The 24,607-nt window shown below is 38.7% G+C and overlaps 1 long non-coding RNA gene across 1 annotated transcript; it reads left to right on the plus strand.

The window, feature by feature from the left end:
- The first annotated feature begins 3,054 nt into the window (after positions 1-3,054).
- Positions 3,055-17,846, plus strand: LOC148185030 (uncharacterized). The gene is made up of 3 exons (XR_015771897.1): positions 3,055-3,145; positions 17,165-17,278; positions 17,680-17,846. It is a non-coding gene; the product is annotated as an uncharacterized LOC148185030 (long non-coding RNA).
- Positions 17,847-24,607: the final 6,761 nt, after the last annotated feature.

The following is a 24,607-nucleotide window of genomic DNA, read 5'->3' on the forward strand; positions in this document are numbered from 1 at the left end:
GTGCACAGTTAAGTGCTACTTGACTTGAAATGTAAAGAAATACCATCTCACAGCTGTCTCTACACAGGCAATTTGCCATTAAGTGAAGCCTGCCAAAGCAAAGGTTTTGGCATAAGGCAGGAGTAACTTGTTGCAGTGGCCTGAGAAACATGTAGAAGCCTCACTGAATGCCAATATGTTCAGTGCTACCACTGCCACGAGGGAGCTCACTGTAGAACACACCACAGCTCATGAGCTGTTAGGCAATATAGAGCAAAAACGTTGAATGGCTGACTTCAGAGAATTTGTTATGGGTTTAAACTGCGCAGCAATTACAGAGCCTTGAAGGAATGTTTGTAAAGTATACCTTCCCCTCTAGTTACTAGGATTTAATTATTAAACCCAAATTTCATTAACATAATGAGTCCCATCCCTTTCACTGTGCCTCTAAATTGCTCACAAAATTACCAAAAGAAATTTTGATATTGTAACAAAGACCTGGCCACAAACATTACAGAATGTAATGAAGTAAAAGAATGTAAAAGTAAAAGAATGATTCTTTCATGTTGGTAAAATTCATTAGATCTTAAAAATGCACATTTTAAAGGAAGTAAGACTGAATCAGATTTTAATGATGGTGACATTAGTAACAAAAGGTGCATGCAATTTATGCAACCAAACCTTTACAACAAGCTGCAACCAAACCTCTGTATCTGACTGCCCTTTTAACAATAAAGGGCAATGTCAATTCAATATTGACATTGGAACACCAAGATTTCCCACAGAAACTACATTTTCTTAATATTTTTGTTTATAAATTCTAGGGTATCTGGTTAAGAGGATATCCTCTCTCTAAATAATGGACAGTCTAAATATTTGCCTGTCTCCAAAAGAAACACAATACCTATTAGCATAAAAGATTCATTTCTATTGAATACAATATGCTCTTTTCAAGCTTTGTAATGTCAAATCTTTTTCCAAAATATTGCAATTGTCCACAATGCTATATACACCACCATTTCTCTCACAAGTAAAACACTGAACTTATCTCACATGGCTCTTTCACCTGTAGATTCATCAGCATAAGGAGGCTTTTTTAACACGTTTGAGTGCGTACACTCAACATGTACAAAATATACACATTTTGTAGTCTATATCATGTAATATAGAATATTATTTCAAGTAATGGTAATGCTTTCATCTTACAACTTCATCAATGTTGCAAAACTGAAAATGTATTCTCCCAGCAATACTCCATAAAATATTTTCTGGTACCTAAGATAGTTTTCAGCTCTGGAACACTTTAAAAGATTTGTGAAAATATTACTTTCTTGCTTAAAGCATAACATTAAAAGTTCTGTCATGCATTGGCTGTGATGAATTATTACAGTCCTTAATATAATGTTATGCCTCATGTTAGGCACTAAAAGTTGGATATTTCCTGTTCAGCAAGTGTCACTGATCCCACTGTATGTGTTCTGAGCAACAGTTCTATTTTAACATGGATCTAGATTATTTAATGTCTGTAAAAGCATCAAACTGTGTTGGTGTGTCAAGAAAGGAAATCCTAAATACTTGAAAATTAACATTAGGTAAAAGCGTGACCATATGTTTATATTACTTGCGCTCATTATTAAGACAAAAAACACTTACTAATTTTATTATTCATCTGATAAGTCAGAAACATTGGTACAAGTGAGAGGGGTGTCACAAACATGAGTGCTCTTTTTTGTTCTTGTACCAAACCTGAGCTCCACAAACAATTGGAAGCTCCCCAGCAGCAATGAGCACATGAGTTTGTTAACAGCCATGGCTGTAAGGGAAGGTTCAGGGCAGCATGCCTGGTGCACTGATTGATGTGAATGTTTTTTTACTGCCTGTATTTACCATATGGTCACAAAGTGTAGGTTGAAGGGAGTGTTTCCAGCAGGGAGGTGACCCTGCAAGGAGAGCTAGGTTCACAGCTCTTCTATTCCCTGTGAATTGCTTACCCCTCACCTTCTTTGTTGGTCCTGAGTGTAACTTTTCTGAGGCTGGCAATTCTCTGTCTCTGTGAAGTGCCTACTGTGATACAGCTTCACTCATCACCCGTGTTGCTGCTACTTCAGCAGCAATAACAGCAGCAACGTGGTACTGGATGTGTAGCATTAGCTGACACAGGATACATCCTGCACCCTGTACACTGAGGAAAATTCAGCATCAACCAGGTCTTTAATTCTGTTAAAGGAAGGGGTGTGTGCTCTACGCTGATTATTCTTCTCTGATATTCTGGACTGTAATCACTCATTAGCATTCAGGCCTGAGAAACAGCTGAATGAAATACATGTTTCTTCTTTTAACTCTTTTTGCTGCAAACGTGCAGAAATTAAGGTTCTCATGTACATATTTTGCGTGGCAGAAGAGATAAGAACCAGCAGATAAAGTTCAAAACGTCAGTAAACGACGTTCAACCTGTCCTCCATTTGAGTAAGGTACTTATCGAGAACAGGGAGGAGTGAAGGGCACAGCTGGCTTTCCAGATAATGCTCATAACCTTATAGGACCTTTCAAAATATATTGCAAGCACACCAGAAATGATTACTTTCTCATGTTTACTTGTTTTTTATTGTGACACAGAGGGGATAGTATCAATGACTGACATGCCCTTGTATTTAAGACTACTACAAAAATGAGGAGCTTAGAAAGGTCCAGCCACCACTGGCCTCTGTGTATCAGGAGTTCTCCCCGCAGCAAGCCAGCCTTAATGGTGTGTCCATATCTTTCTGACTGCTTCATTTCTTGTAACAATAATCTCCCGGAAAAAAGCAGGAAAAAACAAACCTTAAAGATGTGTTGCAGTCCTATCCCTTATCTTTTTCCCTTTGGTTGACTTATCCTCTCCAAAGAGCAAGGAGATTGCAACTGTGTTCCTGAGTAAAGGAGGAGGAAAGTCCTTGCCCGCATTTACTATGTTGGTTATTACCCAGACAGTCTGGCTGCAGGCACAGAACTTCACAAATACAATTTCAGACGTGAGGAAATGAGTTTTCTGTTGATATCACAGTGGGAAATATTCCAAAGCAACATTACAGAACGTGCATATGTGCATGTATAGCTTAGTGGCACCAATGCCGTATATAACAGTCAAACCAAAATCAACATCAGCATTTGTCTTTGTCAGAATCAGGTAAGAGTGGAATGCTGGTTTCAGAATAACATTTTTTAGAATTTATTCTTTAATGGTTGATTTATCCTTTTGAAGTTATAGGGGACAGCTATTTTTGTAAAGATTGTATCAACATTCTGGCTGTATTTGAGACAAGGATTACTCCTTGAAAAGGTAAATCTTTTCTTCACTTAGCAACTTAAGTATTTTAAGTCAACTGGCAGTGTGCTTATCAAAGATGAGTGCACTGCTGTATTTCCACATCATAATAGTGCATATTATGCCAGCAACTAAAAGACAAGAAGGGTTTTTCTGCATTCTAAACACCAGGGAAGTTTATAACATGAAATTGTGTATATCTTAATAATTGTGTAGGAAGTTGCTCTAAAATATAGATGCTGCTGCAAAAGTTTGAATTATTCTCTTGAAATTGTCTACGTGCCCCCTGTGTGCCTCTTGCATATACCAACAAGCTACACAGGATTTAAAAAGAGAATCAACATTTTAGGCAAGACTGGGAAAAAAACCTGTCACAGGTTTTTCCTTTTAGTGATTTCTGGATCTTTTTTTTCAGTCAAGCTGACATTTCAATTTTAAATAGCACTTTGTTTGAAATCACCAAGGTATGAAACAGTCATCTTGCAAGAAACAAAAATAGCTTAGCACAAACCACTAACAGAGAAAGAGGAGTTTCTGTTATAAAATTTTCTCTTTTGTATTATTTAGATGTTGACCTCTTGTGTGATCTCAGACTTCTTACTGAACTAGATTCTCAGGAACTTATACTGACTCACTACTGGAAACAGTTAACACCTGTTACACCTTGAACCTGATATTTGACTTACATGGCAATTAATTCTGCCTTTATATCATCTGTGTGGTTAATGAAATTTCAGTGTTTCAGCTCTAGTGAAAATTGTGTTAAGTCTTGGGCTTGCCAGTACAAGAGAGAAATGGATAAACTGCAAACAGCACAGATCCACTAAGATTAAGTAACTGACATAAATGCATAAAGGAAGAAATTAGGAGACCTGGACTTGTTCAGTATGGAGAAATCTAAGGGGAGATGTAATTGTCTTTAAAGACTAGGGGGAAGTTACCCAAAAGAAGGAACAGACTCCTCAGAGGTGCTCAGGGAAAGAACGAGACATGGCAATTACCGGCTGCAGCAAGAGAAATTGTGGCTAAAAAAAAGAGAAAAAAAATCTTTGGGTGTTGTGAAGCAACAATAGGAATAGGCTTGTGGAGAGGCTGTGGAACTTCCACTCTGGAAATTTCCAAGTCATGACTGGTCATGGACCTGAACAACACAGTCTGACTTCAGATTTAGTTCTGCTTTGAGCAGGAGGTTGCCTTAGATCTGTGATTCTAATAGACACATGGGGGAAATGCTTCTTACACTGCCAGCTTCCTGCAAATCCTTCATGAGACTTTCAGTAACCTTCAAATCTTGTTTATAATGATAAGACATTAGGGCAGTGTATGGATGACTGCCCTTCTTCACTCCAGCCTAGCCAAAAAGCTTTCAAAATACATTCAAAATGTCTACACAGCTGCAAATTCTCCTCCACCATACATATATCTGTTCTACATGAGGTACACATGTAGAAATACACATAAAGAAATACAGTCTAAGAGTAGATTCTTGTGATGTCAGGCTTTACAGAATAGCTGGAAATGACAAGCAGAATTCCTTCTTTTACACCAAAATAATTCCCTTTTACCACATTCCTGGAAAATCACCTTTTCTGAAATTTTAGTGTCTCATAAATACACATCATAGTCTTCTGGCAGTAAAAATTGACCTTAGCAGGAACTGTCTACTCATAACACAAGCCAAATGTGGGAATTTCTGCTGCTGGTAGAACATGTAGACCTCTAGCCTGTGAATAATGTCCTGCATGTGAGTTTAATTACATCACTCTCCCTATGAAAAAGTGCAATTTAGCCCTATGGTGAACTCATTTCAGTTTCCCAACATTGACTGCTTTGAGCATTTTTTGCATTCTAAACAGTATGAATCCTAAGCCTCATTAATTTTGTTATTAGCTCTGCTGCTTTTATGCATTTAAAACCCCAGAGTGGGTGTGAAAAGACAGTTTGCAAGGAGGCTGTGCAACTCTCCTCCCTTTTACAGCTAGAAGTGTGTCTGATCCACAAGGAATCCTGATGCCTTTCTTTTGACATGGTCTGTGGAGCATTCAAGATTCTTAAAAACTAAAATTATTTTTAGGAATCCCTTGGTCTCTGGTATCTTGCCTGCTCTTTTCCTGGGAATAGAGAATGGGATCTCCAGGAAAAACATTTCTACCAAGGTTTTCCAAGTAATGTCTGATTTGTCAAATTTTTCCTTGCACATACATTTTGAAACACTGGATTGTTTTATTTTTACTTGCATGTCTTAAGTTTGCAAAAGACATGTGCTCACATTTGCTGCATATTCACAGACTCTTATTGACATTAAAAAAAAATTAAATTGTGATTATTGTTTTCTAGTGGCAGCCTGCAATGAAGTGTAGAGTAACAGTCACAGCATATAAAGCACTCAGGTCCCCAGTACACATTTATATTATGCTACTTTCAAGCTAATGCTCTGAAATATGAATGTGCCATCATAACACTGTTTTTTGCTTGAATGGCATGAGGGCCAAGAAACAAAACTCACTCCTGAGCTGCAGGCACACAGAAGTGTCACACAGGATCCTGAGCCACCTCCATCCACCCAGTACAGGTGCACAGCCTGCAACTCACTGCTGAGAAAACCTTTCTCCTGCTTTCTGACAACATTTTGCCTGCCAGACAGCACAGTCTGTTTCCAGTTGGACAGAGGAACTAATACTACACTCAGCCAGTATTCAGTGGGGAAAAAACCTTCTCTTTCAGCTCAGTCCAAGAACAGATGATCCTTGGTGGTCCGTGCAAAACAACTTTCTCTTTTGATTTATCCTTAGCCACTGGGCTGTTTCCCTGCTTGGTGGAATACCACTGTGCAGGATGGGAATGCTTTCTTTTAATATACTGGTATCTGTATCTCAAAGTGCATCTGTCAGCAACCGTGGTGAACTCTCCCCTACTTTCACAAACCTCATGTGTTTTCTGCCAAAGGCTAAGCAAAGCTGAAGTGGAGCAGAAAGGGAGATGCTGTCAAACTTTAAGGAGCAGTAGGTGTGATCTCTGCAGCGCTTAGCAGAAGCTTCCATGAGGTTTGCACAAAGCTGATAGTGCTCCCACTGCAAGAACTCATCACTAGGTATGGCTGATGACTTCAGCACAGGACAGCTGCAGTGGAGGAAATTAAAGGAAGGGTTTCCTTTCATCTGGATCCAAGAATCTGTGATTATTGCTTGCCTGTGCACTGAGGGAAAAAAAATAAGAAGAAGAAAAGGAAGATAGTAAACACTTGTATATTACTGAAATTCTAGAGTACTGCAGAATCAGGAAGAAAATTAAAATCTTCAGCTGAGTAACACACACTATTTATCATTAGCAACAATGAAGTAGATGGTGAATTTCCAGATGGTTATACAGTATATGCCATAAACTAATTACATGGAGTAGATAGCAGGTGCTGTTTCCTTTTTCCCCAAGACAGCTTTTGAGATCAGGAAGAGGCCAGAAGGAACTACAGGCTTGTCCCAGCATGGGATGGAGAAGGTACCTGGGTGTTTGGATAAGCTTTCAGCAGTACCAGTTCAAGGGCACATAGTATTTGTTCAAGCTAGGAATTCTCTAAAGCTAATCAGCTGAAGCCCTCAGGGAATAGTTTTGGTGAAGCAGCTTGCTGTGAGTTCATCAGAAAACACAGATCTAGATGCTGGCAAGGTGATATTGTGACTGGATCCTGTTTTCTGGGTTCTTCTACTGTAACCAGTACACCAAGTGGTACAGAGTATCACTAAGAAAGAAACACAAAAGGCTTTGCTTTGTTGCTTACTAGATCCCAGTAATGAAGTTAAGATGAAATTTGTTCACAGGGGTTCCACAAAAAATGAAAAAAATTATTACTGAATAGAGTCAGATTATTGGATGGAACAAATACCGTCTGGAACAACAATCAAAGAAACCACTTTCCTTGGAAATATTCTCTGTTGTGATCATACTGTCATGAAAAATGTTGTGCTATAGTACTGACAAGCAAAGAGAAGTTTTCATAAAGCTGCAATAGTAAATCCTGTTATTGTCAGATTGCTGAAGATGCCAATGAAATTATTCTTTTATAGCCATGAAACTGTTAATCACTCAGTGATGAAATACTTGAGACATCAGTTTCAGCTGAATTTGAGTTGTTTCTGAGTCTCTTTTCAGTCCTCAGTGTTCTAAGGGTTCAGTGAGCAAGGTACATTAATTGCACTCTAATTTTAATGTAGCCCAACCCATCAAAACACTGGCATTGCATTTATTCAGTCAGCAGGTCCTGACTCCTTGCAAACAGAGGGTATCACACGTAGGACTTCAATGCCATAGTTAACTCTTCATCTGCACAGCTGTAAGTAGATAGTGTACAAATAACCTGGTAGAGACTACTAACCTGTTCTACAGGTATGTGTATGTTTTTTTTCCTGGATTGTCAATGACTCTTGCCCCTCCACAGCTAAGTCAGCAAGAACATCTCAGTGATACAGAATTAACCCCAAATATTCACCAGGGCTGAAGAAAATTAGCTTTGAGATAACTTGTTTTGATTGGAGATTTTATCTTGCAGAGATGTAATATTATCTCCTAGTATTTTTAGCCTGATTTCCTAGAAAGCATCTATAACTATTAGAACAGGGCTAGAATTCTTTTTTGCATTAGAAACATGTCAGGTTCATGAAACAGGATTGTTATCTCTACAGAACTTTGAGGCACCTCCCAATGACTTGGACGAGCCTTCCAACACATAGCCAGAGGAAATGAAGCTTTTTTTGTTGCTAGTTCTTTGTACTCAATGCCTTCATCTCAATCTTCAAAGGCCTTCATTAATTCAATCTCCACTGCCTAAAGAACACCTCTCTCCTGTCTCTGTGAGGTTTATTTCTAACAGTTCTATTCTCTAGAATGCCAAACCCACTGACTTTAAGCATATAACATGTGAAACCAGAAAACAAAATTTTCTCAGCTACCTCCTCACATCTCTTCAGCAGAGGACAATGGAAATGCCCACAAACCTATCTACTCTGAGACTAAAATATCAACTACATTTTTGCAGTTATTTATGTATGTAACCACAAGAGAAAAAGAGGGGTAAATACATACAGGAAATGTTTGAGGGGAGGTAGGGAATAGACAGTGTTGACAGAGAAAGAGAGGACTGGAGGAAAAGGGCCACAGCTGCTACAAAAGGTGAGCATTAGTCCCACATGTGCTTCTGAGTACTCCCTTGGCCAATATGAAAACCCAGCATGAGGAATGAACCTGACCCCACAGCTTCTTGCAGCTGTGAGATTTATTCAAAGTGCTGGCAGAGAGAATGAAAACTGTAATATAAGAAGAACAAAATGACAGCTTTTTTTGAGGTTGCATGAAAAATGGCTGTTTCACAGTACATTTATTTTTCTGATGGGAGTTGAGTGGTTATTTCTTCTGCCTCCAAGCTCTTTCTACCATTTTAAATAGCTAAAAATAGAGCCTAATAACCCAAAGTTGATACCTATAGGTGTCAAATTCAGACACTGCACAAACTGAGAAACCAGGTAAGTACTTGCATGTGGAGTTTTGATGTTATAAATATTTGTATGTCTCTCCTCACCCTGTGTTTACACATACTGTAAAATACAAGATTCTTCAATTTGTAGAAAATTAAATGAAATTAAATGAAACTCAAAGTTAATGTTTAAAAATCACTGAGCAAAAGAATGCAATGAGATATACTGGACACCTACACTTCATTTGCATTATGCATGAGTTGGTATCACAACATCTCTGCCTTAAGAGTACTATATGCACAGCTAATAAAATAAACCCATATAACTTGTATAGTGTAAGTTTTCTACAGTTTTTCTAGAGGCATGGTAGTATGGATGATGCTGTAAATTATTCTATTTTCTTTTCCTTCTGTCTTCTTACAAATTTAATATTTTTGACTAGTGTCTGCCTGCACAACAATAACTTTTGTCTGGTAAGTGTGTTAGTAATCTCTTCTGTCATCGGATAACATGCTAATGCCACTGTATTATCCATTTGAAAAGCGAAACCAAGGGAAAACTGGTGAAAAAGATCCTACTTACAGGGGAACAAATACACTAAAAGCTTGCTAGCTAAAATAAGGCTGAATGGTAAGAAAAACCAGCAAAGTCACACAAATAGGTTAGTTTACAATAGCCAAAGACCCATTCCCTTCCCACAGTGCTGCATGTATCTCATTACAATGCTGAGTAGCATCCTGGCCTGTATCAGGACTGGTGTGCCCAGCAGGAGCAGGGAGGTCATTCTCCCCCTGCACTGGACACTGGTGAGGCCACACCTGGAGTGCTGTGTCCAGTTCTGGGACCCTCAGTTTGGGAAGGACGTTGAGACACTGGAGCGTGTCCAGAGGAGGCAACGAGGCTGGTGAGGGGCTTGGAACACAAACCCTGTGAGGAACGGCTGAGGGAGCTGGGGTTGTTCAGCCTGGAGAAAAGGAGGTGACCTTATCACCCTCTACAACTTCCTGAAAGGCTATTGTGGTCAGGTGGGGGTTGGTGTCTTTCTCCAGACAGCAGACAGAGCAAGAGGACACAGTCTCAAGCTGTGTCAAGGGAAATACAGGTTGGATATTAGGGAATTTTTTTTATGGAAGGAGGGATAAAGTACTGGAATTCTCTGCCCAGGGGGTGGTGGAGTCACCATCCCTGGATGTGCTTAAAAAAAGACTGGATGTGGCACTTGGTGCCATGGTTTAGTTGAGGTGTTAGGGCATGGGTTGGACTTGATGATCTTAAAGGTCTCTTCCAACGTAGTGATTCTGTGATGTCCAAGGCAAACTCACCTGCTTCTTTTTGCTTCTTGAATGACATCCTTACTCCCCTGTCACCAGCTATTTCTGTACTCTAGAGGCTCTGCTTTGAAGTACAGCAGGTGAGTAAGTCTCCTTTTCCCAAGGAAATGAAGTCAGTTCAGGTACCATCCAGCCTCATCTGAGAGGGATGAGTTACAGAAGCAGAGGCCGCAGTAAGGACCTCTTCACACAGGGGATATCAGCAAAGCCCACACTGCACCAGGAAAGGTTCGCATTGCTCCCCAGCCATAGCATGGGTCCTGCAGGTGATGTGTTCTTTCTTTTCTAACAAGGTTTCCAAGAGATATTGAACTAATATCCAGCTCTCCAGCTAATTGGAATGTGTCTTTCCACACCTACTCCCCAAGAAAAATCTGAGTGTGACTGACTATTCTCTTCTTTGTATTTCCATCAATTTTTGTACATTTTTGAGCAGCCTTTCTGAAAACCACATTTCTGAGCTCTTGCTTTCATGCTAGGCCTTCTGCTTCAGGTAGAGTAGGCTGATTTATTTCTTTCCTTCTTCTGTCTGAGAAGGAGACAGAAGCTTTGCTTTAACCCTCAAATCAAGACAATTTAATTTCATTTCTAAACATGGGGCAGAGCAAAGTAACTTATACAGAAACTGAGCTGGTTTTGTATTAAATTTGGTGCTTTCATCAGAAAAATTAACAAATAAGGCATTGAACAAAAGCTAGACTTTTGCATGATGGTATACCCAGAATGTTTTTCAGGCAAGAGCTGCATAATGCAATGCTTCAGAAAATCAATACCTATATTTTATACAGTTCTAAAAGTATCCTGTTTACTTTTACAGTGATAACACAATTTTGTCTGGAAAATAAACCTGATACCAAGCATTAAAATTTAATAGAAAAGCCAACCCAGATTTTTCCCCTGCTCTGTCCTTTGCTGTTCGCCAAGTAATTAAAAGGCATCACACAGTATAGCTTAAAATGCACCTATTTCTTTTTATCATTTCATCTGAGAGCTAAATCTAAAAGCTGCAGTGAATGTATTTAAGACAGAACAAAATATAAAGGATTTTTATGAAATAGATTGGCTGAAACTTTAACCCCACTGAATCCTGTGGCAAAATTCCCATTGACTTCATAGAGACAAGATTTTACCTTTCAATCACAGCATGAACACAGCTGATGCTGCACAGCTTTTAGAGGAGGACAAAAGATTGAAAACTCAATATTCAAGATAGAGTCAAGTTTAGATTCAGCTGAACTCTGAGCTGACATCCAGCACATAGTTTATTCAGAGGAAAATTATAGATGTGAGAGAATTTTAAGGGTGGTGTGAAGAACAGTCAAATGTAGCCTCTTTTTAAATCAAAATGCCAGTCTTTAATTTGGTGCACAAAAAAGACTTCTCTATCATTTTCACAGGCTATAATAGTTTAAGGGTGACCTTCTAGTCTGGTCAGCTGTAATATTCTGAAATACTTACCATGCCATAAGAATAGCAACAATGGGAATGGGAGAAAAGTGACAGAATAGGGCAATAACAATATGCATGTTCAGGCAAAAAGCAGCAAGGAAGACCAGAGTTCATTTTGAACAGTCCTAGAGAATCCTAATGTGTTTTCTTCCATAATGCTACAGTTCTTAATGTTACAGTTTTTAATATGACAGAAACAATAGAAAAAATACGTGTTTTACATGCCTTCTACAACAACAGATTATAAAAGAAAGTAAATTCTTTTGATGAAAAGTGGTCTGGGCAAAATATGGGAATAGAGAAGGATGCAAATCCTTAAGAGCAGCAAATACTTTACACTTCCAGCTGATATAAATGACAAAAGTCTGTTGACTTCGGTACAGTGGTCTGCAATCTTGAATAAGTATTTAATTGTCTTCTGAAGGAGATCTGATGGCATCTGGAGTAGCAGCCCCCCACTTTCTTCTCTGGACAATAATGAATTTTTTGAGCATTTTGGTAATTAAAAGGAGAAAGCTGTCTAGATATCAATAAACATTATGTAGAAAATTGTTTTCTTAAATTAAAAATGGCTTCCCACTGAAGAGAAGTTTTGTGCAGAAATGAGGCTTTGGTTAAGGTATTTTTCATTTATACCCTTAATTTCATGGCACAATTTCTACTACTTACAATTTCTACTCCAGGAGAACACTGAGCCTTAAAATAAAGCATTTAAAAATTATTCTGTGAGAGAAGCTGATAGCTTTCCATAGATATATCAGAAAAAGTAGTGAAAGTTGATTTATTTGGAACTGAGTAGAATAAAAATAATACTGTGGTTTCAAAACAATTTTCAGTTCCCAGTAAGTGCAACATCACAGGCCAGTGAGAGCATGTTCACTGAGGCCTGATCCTCGTGACTTAATAATACACCTATTAACTGCAAGCACATAACAAATTTCACTGCAATCGCAGTTAAAATCAAAGCTGTGCCTCGCTGCTTGGCGTGGAAGAGCCTGAGGCAAACTGGATCATCAGCACGGTTTTTGAAATGTTCTTGGAGGAGCCACTGGAGTCAGCACCGGTGAGGAGCAGAGGAGGCGGCAGCTCGGCTCACAACCGAGGAGCCAATGTCAGACAAGGTCTTTGAGCAGGAAGGAAGATGCTGGCTCAATTCCAGCACAAAGGGGAGAAGGAAAACCGTGCCCACAGCACTTACCTGAGAGCAAGGGACTGGGCGCAGGGAGCGGGAATTAGGTGGATTTGTACGTGACGCAGGAGCAAGAAACAGCAAAGAGATTTCTTCAGAGTGCTGGAATTAACCTTCAGGATTTATGTTCCTGGATTTTGAAATCACCCTGAGTTTGGTGTGCTTAAGGAAACAGTTACCCTAAGAAAACAGAGGTTTGCCATAAGAAATAATATTTTCTTAGTATTTTCTGTAAAATTGACAGCACTATTTTAAAGCACTTAATAAATACCAGTAAGCACCAATGTAAATCTATTTTACCTGGGGAGTTAAATATTAGTTTTATGCTATAGAGAAAGTTCCTTATCCTTCAGGATTTAGAAAAAGGAAAAAAAAATACAGATTATCAACACAATTGCTAAATATTTATTTGCATACCTAAAGATAATAATGGGTAGGAAGGCTTGTGGTGTTGGGCACTTAACATATTCTAACAGAAACACTAGGTTGAGGAGAGGTTCAGATCTAATTCTGTGAGGGTGGTGAGCATTTCATAGCTTGTTTCCAAGACTGACTTTTGAAGCAATTTCCAGAAGTCAACCCTTTTGTTCCTCTATATTTTTCTTAAATGAAATGGGCTACCCTTCTCTTTCAACACTCTAATTATCATTAGCCTCAGAAATCACTTTGCAATTCATGTAAGTCTGAATTCTTCATGTTGACTAAGCAAACCGTTAATAAAAACAAACACTTATTGCAAACTCATTCCATGGTAATTAATAGCCTAATTATATCTCTTTAATATCTGATGTGCATCTGTAACAGGCAAGGTTCTATTCTCACTGCTGTCTTCCTCTTGCTCAAACTTGTGCGTTGGAAACTCAACAATCAGCATGTGTCTACAGTAAATTAAAAGCAATCTGCAGAAACTATTTTACATCCTTTTGTCTGAAGCAGCCAAAAGCAACAGACATGGTCTTTCTTTAGATTTTGGACAGATAGAAAGCTCACTAGCTTTCTCAGACCATTTACATTTCTGAAGATCAAAACGTTAATGCAGAAGAGGAGGAGTATCTTCCTGCCAGAACACAGCCCAGAGAGTTTGCCTGCAGCAGCAGAAAAATATTCAGTAGGTATTTTCATGAATGGTCATGAAAAGGGAGGGACAATTATCCTACAGTTTCCCCTGAGTAACTGAATAATCCTCCAGGGATGCCATGTCTCAGTAATCCTGCAGTGCATGAGTCAGCATCAGTGTGTGGGAGAGTTGTTTTCTTTTTTACAGCTCACGAAAGAATTAGAACATTTGGAAATTTGCAACATTTTCAGATTTACAAATGTAAACTTCTGTGGGATATTTTTTGTTTTCCATCACTGCTGATGGACCCTTTTGCAGTAGTTAGAGGCTTAAAAGGATATACATACTGTAAATATGAACATGGCATTATAACTTCTGCTGTGCATTGGGAATGGAAAGGGGGAATATCATTTACTTCATCTGTTCTGTGCTGGGAGGGCAGAAAAAAGTAATTTGAAGACTGCAATGCAGTTTACTTAGCTTCTACAGCTTTCCTCAAATGTATTGTGTAAATACAGTCCCTGAAACACTCCCAGGGTAAAGTAGCATGCATGTAACTGAGCTTCCAGCATCTTGGCTGTTCTCCGGTGCTCTGAGCATGCACAGAGTCATGAATCATTGTGCCTAGGGGACCCAAGAGCATGTTTTACCCACAGCAATACTGTCCTAAGTCTGTATGGGAAGAAAATGGAACATAAAATAGCTATCTGAATTATCCTCCATATACCAGCTAATCTGTGGCAGATATGGACATTAAACTTTGACCTTCTGAATTCTCATCCTCTGCTTATCAACCAAGGCAGTTTCCATCTAACCTGTCCTCTGGTGCATAGTATCTGCTAACTGCTCACCTGCACCAGAGCAGCTAGAGGAAACACTTCTGGAACCGTGACAGAGCAATATATTTGTTTCTTAGTATGTGCTGTCAGATTATTTATCCTCATGTCTCTTTACATTTCCAGAAGGATTTGTATCTTCAGCTCCTTATGTTTGTATCCTCAGCCATATTACATTGGGGTGTAATGGAACTGCTGCATTAAGGCATTCTGTGCATCACTGAATTATGCATGCCATCAGCAGCTGTTCTGATAAATATACACAGATATGGGCTGAATTACTATGGAAAGATGTCTCTGTATATATAGTTAGGGATGACTTTATTACTTTTGTGCACACTGGAAAAGAAAGGACTTTCAGAAAGAAGCTGATTATTTTTTTTTTTGAAAATGGAATTATATGAAGTCAGAATGAGTGTTGTGAAAAGCCATGAGAAATTATCTAGAAAGCTATTCCACTCTCTGTTTATCACTTCACCTCTGATCTATCTTTAATAGGACTCCAACATGTGAACCACTTGAGACTTACAAATAGTATATCCTCCCATTAAGCAGATTATCTCAGACTTTTCCCAGCTCTTTAAAAATTTATTTTAATGCATCTTGCAAAACTTTCTTCTCTGTAAAAGCAGTTTTTCGGATTTTGAAGACATGTCCATCCACGTGCTAGTGTCAGATCAAGAATTCTATGAAGCAGTAGCTGGCAAAGCTTGATGTTTCAGTAGTGTCAGAGCCAAATAAGAGCTATCCATATGTTTTCCTTAGTAGGTCTACACAACCTTTCCTGTATTCTGTACTGTTTGCCTCTCTCATGAAATATGCCACAGGAATACAGCATACTCAGGCCAAGGATTAAATTAAAACCATATACTATACCAGTGTCACTGAGAATGACAGCTTGAAAATAAAGTAAATCTGTTAATTTCTAAGTATGTTTATGCTGTTTAGGCAGCAGCATGGCAGTGCATTTCCTGGATGGTTAGTTTTTGACTAAAATTTTTGAAAATTTGTTTCTGGTGAAAATGAAAAATGTCCTGTGGGAATAATGTTCTTAACAGCAATAATAAGGTTGCTATAGGTAATTCTAAGCTTTGATCTTTAAACCTTCCCCCTAACTTTCTCCTTGCCACCTTTGGTTTTTCAATGCAACAGTGGAATTCTAAGATAATATATTGAAAACAAGTGAAAGGCAGATTTCTTACTGAGAAATGAATGTAGCAAATATTACTGTATTTCAAAGTTTCCCCATTAGTTGATCAGAACTGAAAGAAATGCAGCCTATCAAAAACATCCCATGGGCACAACCTGAGACTTCTACAAGCTGTATTCTCTCTTTGGGCTACAGAGTGATCTGTCTGAGGCTAGGCATGAGTCAACTGCTCAGCATATCAGCAGCAGATCAGCTGCTGAACTAGGTCAGATCATCAGGTACTGACCTCAGAAGTTTCACTGAAGATAATGTTGTTTACTAGAATTTCTTAAAGCTCAGTGTTCTGTGTGTGGAAAATCATGTTTAATGATACTCAGGATTCATAACATTTTTATTCACATGAGTAATCTTTTCTCTTTTCTTTAGCAGTTGAGGAATCAGGACATTACATAAAACACTATTACAATATAAATCACAAAATATAATGGGTTTCCATAAATCATTGTATCTATCAGATATTGCATGTGGCTGCTGTCATGTAGGCTAAAGCTTTAACAACACAGCTCAGTATCTTTTCAATGGGTTTGTTCCTCATTCCAGAACACTCAACTCTTCCTGATTTGAGCCTGAGATCAAAATATGATCCATTTCATATTTTGGGTTTCAGTCTGCCATCCATGCTTGCATTTCTACTTCCCTGTTTGCCCATGTATGATGAGTGCTGTCATCCACACACAGACACAGGAGGCCACCTGGGTATAGACAAATGTCTTTCTGGCACAAACACTGAATTCTAGTTTGTGGACTAGATTTAATATTTCTTTCTCCCTTCTTCTGCTGAGATTGGTTTGGAGCAGGAGTGGTAAGACAGTGCAGGCCACTCGGGGAACAACATGCAAAGAACCAAATTCTCATTAACAGAACAGGTTTTAAACCTTTCACTTTTTTCATTAAATGATCTGTTCATTCACATCCTGGGTCATGTTTGTTACAAGTCTTTTCTTTTTTTTTTTTTAATTAATTTTAGTCTGTGAAAGTAAAGAGTGAGATACCACTCAGGTCCATGCGTTATACCAGGCTGCCACAGAGGACAGACCATTTTTCACACAACAGCAAAGTATTTTTGGGCCTTCCTAAGCTTTATTTTCAATTCTGTTGTTTCATTTCTGTAACAACAAGGCTATATTGTGGTGAGGAATGCCACAGGGGTATATCAAGGAGATTTTTATTAAATCATAGTGATGTCTACGCGCAAAACAAAATTCTGCCAGAAGGTAAATCCCATTTCTAAAGCCTACAGTACATTATTAGACTTGCTGTACATATGAACTAGGGAAAATCTACCAAACCATGTTAAAATATCTTGCAGAAGAGCTGATTAAAAAACATTCTTTCTACTTTCAGGAAGAAATTTAAATGGTTGACTTTTAACTGAAGAATGGGCTTGATTTTAAAGTACATCACATTCATCTGTTAGCAGTCAGGGGCCTCATGAACCCTAGAGCCTGGCTCTTAACAGTAAGTAAAAAAATAACAATAGGATTTCTGTGTACTATACTTTTAATTGCCATGGGCTCCTCCTATTTCTTGATAGCCATTATTTATTGAGTTGAAAGGTAAATGGTTATGAGGCATTAAACACACTTGACATGGGGGGGCTTTAATAAGATTTTAATTATTTTGTTCTCTCTCTTTCTCTTTGTTTCTGCCAGAAAATACGGGTAATTCAGGCAATTTTCAGACTACACACTTTCATTCTTCTTCTTGATTATCTAGCTTTTCTAGATTAACAGAGATTTTCTAACTTTGTAACTAAAAAAACCAAAAGAAACCAAAGCAAAACACTTTTGCATAAGAATAGAATTTTATTTTATTATTTTAATTCTTGGATTTATTTTCCCTTTTCTGTATCCTGCAAGTGAGAAAAATGGGAGGCTAAAGAAGATGCAACAAGTTCTATAAAATATTGAAACTGAAGTACTGGAGTTACAGATTCCCTCCAACTGAAACCACAGTGGATATACATTCATGATGACTAATTCTGTACTCCTGCAGATTCTGGATGCAGAAATGGGTCTTTCCTGAAGTCCGAAATCTCTGAGTTAGTGAAGATCTAAATTTTTTTGTTTGTTTTCTTTAAGAATTTTCCATTTGTGAAGATGCCTAATGATCTCTTGTGGGACTACATATTAGAATAATTTTCTTAAAATTACTCAAAGTAAGAGGACAGAAGATGATGCCTCTGGAATAAATTAATAAACTTCCTTTATAAATAAATAAGTTGGAAGAATCTGAGTATTTATTCAGCCTTAAATAAAAGTTTTGCAACAATAAGAGTTACCCCATAATATTTATAACACTTTATGCTGAGTAATTTCTAGCACAGTGCGAACTTACATTCTTAAGAGAGAAGAGCAGGTCTGTTCTGGAAAGAAAGATTAAGCATATGGACATCCCTGCATATTTACAGTAGTTTCTATTTTTCCTTTGACTACAAAGTTAAATTATTAACACTTTCATTTACAGGCTAATCAATGAAATGATACAACTAGTACCAAGATGTTATTCAGAGAAAGGCAAGATTTAAGTTACAGGATACCAAAAAAAAAAAACCAAAAAAACCAAAACACTCACAATGTAGCCAAGTAGGAAAATTTTACTCTGGGTTGCATTCACATAGGAGCTGACAAAGATGTGGGAGGTAATTATTCCTTCTACTTGATCCCAGTGAGATGAAAAACATTTTTCTACCTTCCGTTGCTATAAAGTGGTGTTGTAAAGAAGAGGTTGATAAGTAATTCTTCCGGGCCAATGGAATGAGAACAAACATAAATTAGCTTAAATTATACCAAAATTAACTCACTGGGTATAAAAGAAAACTTCCTTTTGGCTGTTAAAGCACTGAAATTGTGCTCCTATGGAAGTTGTGTAGTATCCTTAATTGTGCTCCTATGGAAGTTGTGTAGTATCCTTCATCAGAGGTTTTTAGGATGGATTAGACAAAAAGCTCTCAGAATTATCTTAGTACAGACCATTGACCAGCTTCATTCCAAAGGACTGGAGCATATGGTTTGCCAAGGTTCTGTATTTCTGCTCTTTTATGAATCTGATTGAGTTTACCACCCGCTGGATCTCTTCTTGTTGCACCTCCCATTGCATAGAGTTCTTCCTTGCTGTACAAATTTCATGTTTGTAACACTGTGAGTGTATAGGGATTCAGTGAACTTCCTGTTATGTGTGTAATCTTCTCACTGTTGCATTTCTGGGGACAAATTTTCAGAGTCCCTCTCTAATTGCATGCAACAAGTCTGAAAAGTTAAAGCCAAAGTAAGCAGCAACCTAGAGCCCTAATGTCCAGTGCAACTTCTGACTCTTTCCTGTCTTGTGACTGTGCTCCTATTGACTAAACCAGCAGCTTTCTGCTGCCAGATATCCCATCTCTTCCTTTGGCAGCAGGATCAAAAAAAGCTGTGCTATTTTCAGAATACAATCATGACAGAGTATGAAACTCCTAGTTAAACTCCTCAAGTCATGTGGGGAAAGGTTCTTGGAAGAGTCAGTGTTTCTTTAGATGTTACTGGGCTGCAGTGGCTCCTCCTGGCACTGTTTGCCAGGTCAGAGGGGTGTCTGCAGGGCCTCCTGCCACGCTGCCTCACTCAGCAAGGGAGGGACAGCCCCACACATCTGCCCTATCTCATAACATGTGCCTTACTCTGGAGGGGCAGGAATTGGCAGCTCAGAGCAACCTGTGGTAGTTCCAGGAAGAGGTGACACCAGGGATGCTCTGCCTTGCACACAATCCCTGGCATGTCACTGCAATGCTGAGCATAAGAAAGCTTAAGGACTTAGGACCCTCAGTCTGAAAAGGACAAAAGAAATTAACTGGGACTTTGGCTTTAGCAGTCTTTGCTACTTAAGTATTCAAAATGTAACACTTTGCTTTGCCTTATTTTAGAGTTGTCCAAGTCCACAGTCACTTATGTTCTCATTAGCAAATTATCTAAAATTTTACTTTTAAGTATGTTGGAAATGCCTCAGTTTTATCAATATTCCATTCTAAGGAGCCAGATGATGCATAGCTCATGCAGGCTTTGCAGGTGAGGTTCTTTCTATCTTTCTCAACTCAGAAGCAGTTTATACAACATCTATTAGAAAAGGGACAGCACAAAATATAGAGGCTGCTGGTAATTGCAGTACCTCAGACCTATGACCTAATAAGTATTCACAGAATACATATACAGACACAGAATATGAGGCCCACAATACATTTTCTAAGAGTACCTGATAGTAGGCTGGAGGGGAATTCTCTCAACTTTCACTTTCCAGGGAATAGTTAAATATTTATTAGGTCAGAGGAAGGAAAGAAGAGTAATATGAGAACACTAAGGGGCTAAGCCATAGGCTTCTTGTGGAAGAGAGTACTTCTTTTCAAATATTTAAATTTTGAATTGGAAGAAAGTGCAGAAAGTGAGATTTTTCTCTTTTCCCAGATGAGAATCATAAGAAAACAGTAAACTACAGTGACATGTTCATTCATGTCTTTTTTTCTAGGGCATGGTGAATATTTAATACATCTACAAGGATGGATATAGCTTCCACAACAGTGACTGAAAAGAATCTTTTCCATCTGAGTACCATTGGCAAAGTAATTTGGGTGTGTAAAACATAGATTCAACCTCCTACAGCACAGGAATTAATCTATTCTAGTTGTACGTTTTTGCATAAATACCCAGCTAAGCCCACCATTGGAATAGAGTCATACTGTTGAGGCCATACTTGTTGAGAAGGTCTGACAGATAGGACTCACAGCTAGGTGAAAGCAGGTGGTTTGAAACCAATACTGGAGTAGGGAGCTCCACACAGGCTAGAGATGTGATCTAAATCTCACCAGTTTCTGTCTGCTAACATGTGCCACCTGCCCAGCTTGCTAGATTTGAGGATATCATATGTCTAGAGCCTATTTTTTTCCATGTATTGCATGTAAAGCAATGCATGGAGTTAGCTATGCAACTTAGGGCTGAGGTATCCTGACAAATGGGTCTTTTAATAGTGAGTGAAAACTCCCTTGTAAATCTAGATCTGGATTTTGCATTTTCAGTCTGCACTGAAAATGGCTGTATTTCAGAAAGGAAAGACAGAATAATCATTGCTATTTCATACGGTTGCTAAGAAGTCAAGGTTTCTGGACATCTTCCAGAGGTGAGTGTTAGCTCAGTGGGCCAGTTGCCAAGAAAACTCTGCTTCTTGCACATACAGGTTTTACTCCTGTGATTCATGGTGTCACTGTTTCAATGGATGTAGCTGTCTTGAGAGATTACAGCCAGGCTTGCACTGCCCTTCAGGTAACATGAATCCAGGGGGCCTGCAATCTTCAGTGGGAGCTGGTGTTTAAAATCCAGTAAAATAAGAGTTAGGCACCAGTGAAGTTCCAGGTGAGCCCTCTCAGTGGATGTTATATGCAATTGAATGGTTAACCATTCAAGGTGGTGACTTCAGGGTTATATATAGAAGAATTTTCTCAACAGTTGCAAAATGGTGTGGCCACAAATAGACCACAAGTCCACACTGGAGGTGAGCGTCTGCAATCATGTACATGAAATGAGCTCTTTCTTCACTGTGAGTCTTTGAGTATTTAGACAAATAGCTAGACAATTCCATGGTTTGTTCAGCTTGTCAGGAGAAGAGAGAAACAGGTCCTTGTAAAAACTGGGGGGGGAAAAAAAATTGAAAGAAAATAATTTATTTTTTAAGGCATTTAGAAAATGAGCTTGAACAAAACATTTCGTCTCTTCACACCCGAGTGATTCAGTTCCACATGAAGATATTGTATCAAAGAGAAGAATATTATCTTTAACTTCTCCTCCACCATGCCATTTCTGACTCCTTTCCTGAGTGTGAGAAACAGCCGGCATCAGCAGGGTGAATCATCCGTGCTGCACACAGCCCTGCTTGGCAAACTCAAGCAGCCATCTCCTGGGACTCTGCTCCAGTTCGCACATTTATCCCCACTGGAGGCCCTAGCTAAAATAAGGAACACCACATCTGCAATGTGCATTTATGCTGCTTCCTGACAAAATACGTGTAGCTGGACATAAAATAATCTGTGTGAGGTGGAAGAAGGCAGGATGTTTGGGGAATGGGGACATCTGAAAAATCTTTAAAACTTTCTGAAGTCTGGTAAAGAGGTAAAAGTGTGGTCAACAGAGGAGTTTATTTGGAGATTTATTGGACTCTGCAGGAAACACAAAAGGGTTTATATATTTGGAGTCAAAGGTTATTAAAGTTGAACCCACTCTAGCAGTGTTTATGCCTCACTTCTAACTTGGGTAGTTTACTCATTTCTCATGTATGTCAAACAAGAAAGTTTATCCACACTTCATTTTTTATTATTCAGTTGTTTGCAGGGTCACTAACTTTCCATTGTATCTTTCTAAAGGATATAGAATTTATCCCAGGACTAGAAGATTACATTCTAGGGGTTTTATAGTATAAAATACGCCAGCTACTGAGCGAGGTAACTGTAGTGGAAGATACGTTTTATAAGAGGCTGTGGAGAAGTATGTGGATAAATCTGGCAAAGAAGTGAATGCTTGCATTTTCCATTGATGTCAGCTCTCAGGACATCTTCTTATAAATGGGAGTCTGACTGAAGAATTATTGCAGTCTGACAGTGAGTGGGTAGATTTAAAATAGATTAAGAAATTAGTGACATAAGGAAACACATAGCCTGAAAGGATGACGTTTTTAATGCATCTTGATACTTTGCTGTGTATTCAGAGCTACTCTAGTAAGTGTATTGGGTGTTTTTGCAAGATTTATAACAAAAAAGCCCTGCTTCATCTATCCTATGACCCAGAATTATTTTAATTGTGCTGTTAGGCAGGTAATTTTGAGGGGCTTTTTCCCTTTAACAGTCCTAACAAATGGATAATCAATGTAAGCCCATCTCTAATCACTCTTCTGTGACTATCTGAGATTATCGGCCTTCCTGTACCTAAAGGGTATGTAGTGATAGGAAAGAGGGGGATGATTTCAAACTGAAAGAGGGTAGGTTTAGATTAGATATTAGGAAGAAATTCCTTACTGTGGAGTGGTGAGGCACTGGAACAGTGTGCCCAGAGAAGCCGTGGGAGCCCCCTCTCTGGAAGTGTTCAACACCAGGTTGGATGGGGTCCTGAGTAACCTGGTCCAGAGGAAGGTGTCTGTGCCCATGACAGGAGGGTTGGAACTGGATGATTTTAAGGTCTCTTCCAACCCAAACTATTCTATGATTCTATGATTCTCTGATCTAGAGATGGAATTATATTAATTCTGTTGCTTACAAGGGTGTTTTACTGAATCACTCTGTTCTTTTCTTGACATATTGCTTTCCATACCACTTATAATTGAAGACGCTGCACTTTGAGCTGCCAACTCTGTCTAAAATCACGATATTTTTGCTGTTATGTGGAATCAGTTCATTCACTAAGCAAAGTCACCTTGAAATGCTCTGAATGTCCTTGATTCCCTCAAAAGTACATTTGATTCCCTAGTTCAGTGATTATTGCTTGTAATAACATCAAGGGAAGTACACAAGAAGACAAAAAGTGTTAATGATGGCTCAGAAGCGGAGGTTTCCAGCAGCAATTTGATCAAAAGGATCCAAGTCAGATCCCATTTAAGATCAGGAATAAATTGTGGAGCTCTTTTTAGCTATTCCATCTTGTGACTCACTGTGCAAAGCAGTGCTGCTTCTAAGATATCTTTCTGTTTCACCCAGCAATAGAACTAGCTCAGGAAGTAAAGAGCAGCAGGATGCACGGAATTAACAGCTATGTAAAATCTCTCGATTTATTAAACTTTTTTAAAATAATAAACTGAAGCACTTAAAATGCAAAGGTTTTACTTTTGTCAATTTTTTTTTTTTTTTTGGAGAGGCTTCTGGTTTTCTTTAATTTCTTATCCAAATTAAATTCACTGCAGAAAATAAAGCCATTTTTCAGTTTCTTGTAGTTTCACAAAAATGTGCTTACTTACTACTTTGCCTTAGTGCTCCTTTTCTTTCATCCTGTAGAGAGCTCAGACATTTCATCCCGCACAGGAAGGATTCTGGATCAGCTGGGATGAGATGCTCTCGTGGAAATATTCAAATATGCAATTATTGTCTGAAATGTCCTCACATGTTCTTAGGGCTCACTAAGTCATATGATATTCTGTTCTCCTGTGGAAAAGCCAGCCTACAGTCTTCCCTTTCCCTATTTCATGGGGGATTCTAAGAAATGCTCTGGGTGTAGCTCAGCTGATTAGAGCAGAGTAATAACACCAGAGTTGTGGGTCTGACCCCCATATGGGCCCTTCACTAAATGGTTGGATTCAGTGATACTTGTGTATCCCTTCCAACTCAGAATATTCCATGAAATCTGTGTGGGTAAGGTGGATGGCTGTGCCTGAGAAGAGGCATTGTTGCTGTTTCTGAAAGTCCCATGACTTTCTGTAAGCAGTAGCTTGAGGTTTTTTTCATCATTACTGCTCACTTTTTAGACCACCTCCTAAGGGCATGGGAACAGGAAATTCACAAATGTCAGAAATCAAGCAGGAGAGGCAGAACAGGAATCTTCTCTTGAAAATAAGGCAAAAGAAGAAAGGTGTATGCCCAGTGGACATGGGAAGAATACAGAGATGTTGCTTGCCACTGCAGGGAGAAAATTCATGTGGCCAGAGCTCAGCTGGAGATAAAACTGGTTAGAAATGTGGGGGACAATAAAAGTAATTTTTTCAAATATATTAATGATGAAAGGCAGTATGAAAACAACCCCAGCCCATTACAGGGTGAGAATGGTCACTTCAAAAACAGGAACACAGACAAAG

This window comes from Pseudopodoces humilis, chromosome 1 (genome assembly GCF_049639895.1).
Source record: "Pseudopodoces humilis isolate 2021_Gansu_Grassland_sample_001 chromosome 1, ASM4963989v1, whole genome shotgun sequence".
In the NCBI taxonomy this organism is placed as follows: domain Eukaryota; kingdom Metazoa; phylum Chordata; class Aves; order Passeriformes; family Paridae; genus Pseudopodoces; species Pseudopodoces humilis.